Here is a 6,405-nt window from a genome sequence, read left to right on the forward strand (position 1 = left end):
AGCATATATAGAGTGAATAGGATTGGTCCAAGCACAGAACCTTGTGGAACTCCAAAACAAACTTAAGTAGGCCTACGTAAGGATGATTCATCATGAACATTAACAAACTGAAAACGATCAGATAGATAAGATTTAAACCAGCTTAGTGCAGAACGTTTTAGGCCAATTAAATGTTCCAGTCTCTGTAGCAGAATTTGATGGTCAATTGTGTCAAATGCCGCACTAAGACAAGTCCTTTGTCTGAAGCAATCAAAAGATCATTTGTAATTTAACTAGTGCTGTCTCAGTGCTATGATGCACTCTAAATCCTGACTGAAATTCCTCAAATAAATTATTATCATGGAGAAAATCACACAGCTGGTATGCGACTACTTTCTCAAGGATCTTTGAAAGAAAGGGAAGATTAGTTATGGGTCTACAGTTGGCTAACACCTCTGGATACAGGGTGGGCTTTTTTAGGAGAGGTTTAATTACAGCTACCTTAAAAGACTGTGGTACATAGCCTGTTAATAAAGATATATTGATCATGTCTAATAAGTGAGTGTTAACTAAAGGTAAGACTTTCTTAAGTTGCCTAGTTGGGATGGGGTGTAAGAGACACGTTGATGATTTAGATGAAGAAATCACTGCAGACAATTGTTGAGGAGAAATCAGAGAGAAGCAATCTAAATATATATTAGGTCTTACAGCTGTGTTTGAGGGCAGATAGGTACTATCTGAGGACAGGAGGTCATGTATTTTGCCTCTAATAGTTAGAATTTTGTCATTAAAAAAGCTCATAAAATCATTGCTGCTAAGGGCTAAAGGAATACAAGGCTCAATAGAGCTTTGACTCTCAGTCAGCCTGGCTACAGTGCTGAAAAGAAACCTGGGGTTGTTCTTATTTTCTTCTATTAAAGCTGAGTAATAGTTTGCTCTGGCATTGCGGAGGTCCCTCTTATACGTTTTGAGACTGGTACCACTAGTTGGTCCAGGAGCTTCTCTGCTATGATGGCTGTTTCCAGGCATATTTTAGGATGACTCGGGCAGTTGGGCAACCTGCTGTCTATTGTTGGGCAAAGCATAACAAAAATGAATACTAACTATCACCACCACCTCAGAAGGCCTGCCTCTCAAATCATTCGATTGGACAATGAGGAAAAAAAGAGGAAATGACATGGGGCGCTTTTTCGCTCTTAGTTAAAGTTTTTTCAACCTGAAGAGTTCAGAGCACTCCTGCAAAACTGGCAGGCACCTAAACCACAGAAATGTGAGGCGTGTAGCAGTGCAAAAGCAGCAAACAAAAAGCTTCATTCTAATTAAAACCAATTACAACCCCCCCCCCCCCCCCGCTGTTAAAATTGTGATCAGGGGCTTAGATTATTTGGTTTTGGAGCTGGACCTGCTGCTGATGGGAAAAGAGAAGAGTTCCGCCTGTGCTGCGTTCACAGACCTGCAAAAACCTCTGAATTTAGAGAGGGGACACAGACTGTTAAAAAAACAACAACAAAAAACAAGTCATGAAGACATAGCAGCTTTTGCAGCATTTGCTTAATGTAGTCTCTGCTCACTGAACTCTTACTGTGTGCCAGAATATCAAATATGCAAATGTGTTTACTGCCTGCACCTATAGAGTCGTACTTGGCTCCATTAGATGATGAGAAGTGCAAAAAGAATTTGATTCCCCTATGCCTTTCCCCCCTGTGGACCTACCTTCAACGAACGCAGCCAGCGGTTTCCATAGAGACAGTCGGACCAATCCCTTCTCCCCTTCTCAGTACAGTACTACAGTAGCCATTTACAGTGAGATAGTCCTTGTTTGGTCAACACCGTGCAATGCAAATACACAAATGTGAGAGCAGACATGCAGAGGATGGCGCAGGCTTGACACAAGGTGATACACAAAAGATTATTTTGAAACTACTGTTGTTATGCATAATTAAAAAAAAAAAAAAAAAACACTGTGTAGTATCACCACTTTGTATCTGTAAAACTGATTTCTTTTTGGATTTGATTCAGAAAAAATCTAAACAAGTGCCAACACAAGTTAAAGCTCCACATAATAGCCGTTTTAAAACATATAAAAAATTGTATTCAGATGAACTCAGATTCACAAATTAATGAACAAAAAAAACTATCAATGCAGTGTACAGAGTGAGTTTCATTCCCTTTTGTTTTGTAACACAGCCATGCCTCTAAGCTCTTATAGATATTAACCTTATAGATAGGATAATGCAGACTTAATGATTATGCAGAACTAGTCTGTATACATGAATATAGATTAAGTAGGTTAAATGCAATAGAGTGTGTGCTTTGGCTGCTGCTAATGAGATGTGTGGTGCTGGTTACATCATGAGACTTCTGTACATGAGCCATTATCCCCACTGTGACCAAGCTTGAATGAGCAGCACGCCAAGTCAGAGAGTGTGTGTGTGTGTGTGTGTGTGTGTGTGTGTGTGTGAGTGTGAGTGTGAGTGTGAGAGAAGGTGGGTGACCGAGGGAGCTTTAACTGCGGGCTAGTCAGTGTGTGTCTCAGCTTTCTGCTCTGCGTCTCCCCCTGACCAGACACAGAGGTTTCAGGCTCTGTCATGAATCACAGACGTCACCATCACTTGTGAGTACTTGTGTAAATGTTGCATGCTGAGTGATTTTGAGGGATGAGGTGGTTGTCAAGGAAGTCTAAGAGTTAGGATTTGCTCACAAAAACTTGTTACAGTAGTGGAAATTGCACACTTGATATAGAAAAAATTAGCACTCTTTAAAAAACACATTGAACTTTTATTTCTTATTTTCTTAATGACTGAAGTGGTTTTAGAAACAAAAATAATAGAAAATGTCAAGAGACACAGTGTGTGCTGCTCTGTGCATGTGCATGTATTTTTGTGTATGCATGTTGTCAGCCTAAACAACAAGAGATGCTACTGTAGGCTAAAACAGACCACACAGACTTTTCTGCTGCACCAACAGAAGTAAAGGTGGACCCTATTTGCGTAGCACTCATGATGTCACACCAGCTGAGCTATTTTTAGAAAGTGGTCTGAAAAAGGTGTACTTTTTTCCCCTTCCTCGAGTGTATTATTCAAAGCCTTTCATCATTGCGTCCTCTTCTCACAGCCTGTTTAATCTCACTGTTTTGCTCAATTTGGACCCTGTCACAGTAGTTGGCCATTCAATGCATACACATAGCTGCTCTACCTTAAGGCTGTTTTCCCCTGAACACACACCAACACAATCAAATATTTGAAATTGGTAATAACAGGATCCAGGGTGATAGCAGTAAGAGACAGTTAAAATAAGCCAAATGAATGCACTTATAAAAGAATTTACAATCTGTGTTACAGAAAACATGCCAAATTTCCTGCAGGATAACAGCTCGTAAATATTTTTAATGGTTATTGCTTCATTAGCTATGCTAATATTTATAATGGTAATCAATATTGATGAGGAATCTGCAAAAAATCTTGAATTATTCTTACATTCAAGACAGACTACACTACACTCCATATTGCACATAATTTTAAATGACTGTGTTGTGAAACAGCCATGAATGTGCCAGATGAGCCTCAGCAGTACCAGGCAGCAGACTTTCTGGGGGGCTGTGTTGACCTCTCAAAATTCCACTTCCTGTCTCTCTACAAAACTCACTTAGTCTCAGGATGTTCATTAGGCCCTTTGTTCTATCTGACATCCAGGGAGTCACATAAAAGTCATATTTTCTGCTTCACTGCTGCTGGATTGCATAAGAAGAAAGAAGGAGCCTCCATCTGTTCAACCCAGGGCTTGCCTGCACTAAGCAGGGTTTTCATCATATTACCAAGCAGCCCCTCCCCTCCCTGATCAGGACACAGCCGCAAAGCCAGGGCTTGTTCAGAGCCGGGGATCGACTGCCATGGCTGATCATGTGATCTGCCCAGCTCAAGGTCGCTGGTGAGTCTGTTTCACAATGCTGGGTTTCCTAAAGTCCCCTGACTAATCACATGATTGGTCAAGAAACACAGGCAGCGAAACAGAGTCATAATGACCGTTGGTTTGATGAATTAGTAGTGTTTTCCTGTTTGGTTTGAAGCTATCATAGAGAAAAGGGAGCGCTCTGATTTGTGACCTTTCACTCACTCAGCAGTTGCAGGTCATACAGAGCTGATGTCTCTGATGAGGGGCAAGACCAAGTGCATCTGTAATATTCTACTACTCCAAAGTAGATCATGATGTGTTTGTTGCAATGTTTCTTATGAAGACACATTTGTATGTGGTTTCAAAGAGCTAACCCATCAATCAATCAATCAATCAATCATTTATTTGACACATGAAATTATACAGTGAACAGATCCAGTGAGATGTAGTCCCATCAGCTTTTTTTCCCCCACACATTCTTACATTGCTGGCTGCTACTTTATAATTGTCCATGTTTCCCGATGGTGATGCTAATCCATAGTCTCTGGTTATGGAATGATTTAACTATCTGCACATCCCAACCTCAACAAGATGGCCATATGGTCGCTGCTACCGAACAGCGTAAAGCCGTGATCCACAGCAGGAACAGGACAGCACCTCACATTGCCACCATTACACCAGTCCTTATTCACCATAAAGCACATGTCTCCTCGTCTTCTCTATGAGAATCCTCTGCTCTGTCAGATTAACATATTAAAGAAGAGTCACCTGGTTGAATGGCACTGTCCAGGAAGTTTCGGTGAATCAGATCATATTACAGTTCCTGATATCCTGCTCAAAACGTATGTGGCACGGAGGTCATCCAGTTTGTTTCCAATACCTGCACAGTGACAAGCAGGATGTTAGTTCAGCTGGTGCCCATCTTCTCCATCTTTTCCTTGATGTTTACTGATGTTTACATTTGAAAAACTAGCTAGCAGCTAGGTAACTGTGGTAGTACAAGAGTTTACAGACCGGTGAGTTGATTTCTTCACAGTGATGAGTGACTTGCAGCAACACACCACCACCACTCAAAGCCAACAGCAAAATGCACCTCCAACACTAGCAAAATAGACATAAGAGCATTATTTAGCCAAATTTAGAAGTGCTGAGAGAGAGGCAGCTGGAAACATCTGCACCTACATCATAACTAGCCAGTTACTGCTTATGAGATACTTTTTTTAAAAATATATTTTTGGGGACTTTTTGTCTTTATTCAACAGAACAGCTATAGCATGAAAGGGGAAGAGAGGGGTGGGATGACATGCAGCAGAGGGCTAAGGGGTTGGGATGGAACCCACCAGTGCTGCGGCAAGTACACAGCCTTTTTTTTACATGGGGAACCTGCTTTACCAGGTGAGATAGTGGGCACGCCTATTGAAATAGTCTTGACTAAAAACTAATTTCAGACTTCACCACACATGCCAGCAATGATTCAAATAAAAGTTTTTGGAAAAATAAAGGAGGCTCTGTGTGGCTCTCTGTGGGCTAGTAGGATGTATTTCTATCTGCAACAGTGTCTTTTTGAGTCTTCCAGTGAGGGGCACCAAAGATGGAAATTCAACCTTTAAGGGGGTGGGGGAAAAAATGAATACAGGATAGTATCACAATATTTTGCATGCGATATTGTATTGATACACATACGTAGAGTAGCAGTCTTTATCATATTCATTATTATTTTTTGCAAATACACATTTTAATACAACTTTTAAGACTGGAAGAATAAAATCAATTGCCTTTTTTGGTCCACTAGATGGTGCTGATGTTTCTTTCCTGGTGAGGTCAACAGAGGTCTCAGCCAGCGACATTTGGCAGGAGGTTCATCAAAACAAAGATGGAGGCCCCACAGAAAAAAATCAGAAATGCGCAATTGGCATTTAAATCAAACGTCTGAACTTTTTTTAGCTGCTGACGGCCAAACTAACGCTAAACCTGCTCCGCCGAAAATCAACCAACACTGGACACACTTAGCTTGACAAAACTACCAGCTGACTCTGAGAGAGCTAAGAAAATAACACAGTCTGTAAATAACTGCAAAGGAGGCATCCAAATATGTTTGCAGGCTTTAATTAACACTGGAGCAGTACAATACAACGGCATGTCCGCTAACTCCCTAACCTGTCTGCCACGCTTTACCAGTGTTGCCAACTCCTCAGTAAGAAAAGTAGCTATTGGCTGTCCTAAAAGTCGCTAGAAGTCGCTAAATGATGTCATCGCCTAATTTGCATAATTGTCCATATGCATGTAATTGTAATGGCTGCTGTAGGAGAGAGGAATAACGTCGTGGGAGAGACAAAAACTGAATAAAAAAACACCCTGAATATGTTTAGAACTACAGATGAACCGTCTTTCAGTGATTTATATTAGACAAAGAAAATTTTACATTTACATCCCGCCCTGACTGTAAACCAGGTCGGGATCAGCCAGTGGCGGTTCCGCGCATGCGCGATTCACTTGCAGTCTGGACGTGGAGGGGTTAACATCTCCTGCTCTGAC

The 6,405-nt window shown here is 41.2% G+C and overlaps 1 long non-coding RNA gene across 1 annotated transcript in view; it reads left to right on the forward strand.

Annotated features, from left to right (window-relative positions):
- Window positions 1–2,504: 2,504 nt before the first annotated feature.
- The window catches only part of LOC126386457 (uncharacterized), a 31,579-nt gene continuing 27,678 nt past the window's right edge, over window positions 2,505–6,405 (forward strand). Inside the window, exon 1 of the long non-coding RNA XR_007569510.1 lies at window positions 2,505–2,593. This is a non-coding gene — a long non-coding RNA (uncharacterized LOC126386457). The remainder of the gene's footprint in view (window positions 2,594–6,405) is intronic.

The sequence above is a fragment of the Epinephelus moara genome, chromosome 24 (assembly GCF_006386435.1).
Source record: "Epinephelus moara isolate mb chromosome 24, YSFRI_EMoa_1.0, whole genome shotgun sequence".
NCBI classification, from domain to species: domain Eukaryota; kingdom Metazoa; phylum Chordata; class Actinopteri; order Perciformes; family Serranidae; genus Epinephelus; species Epinephelus moara.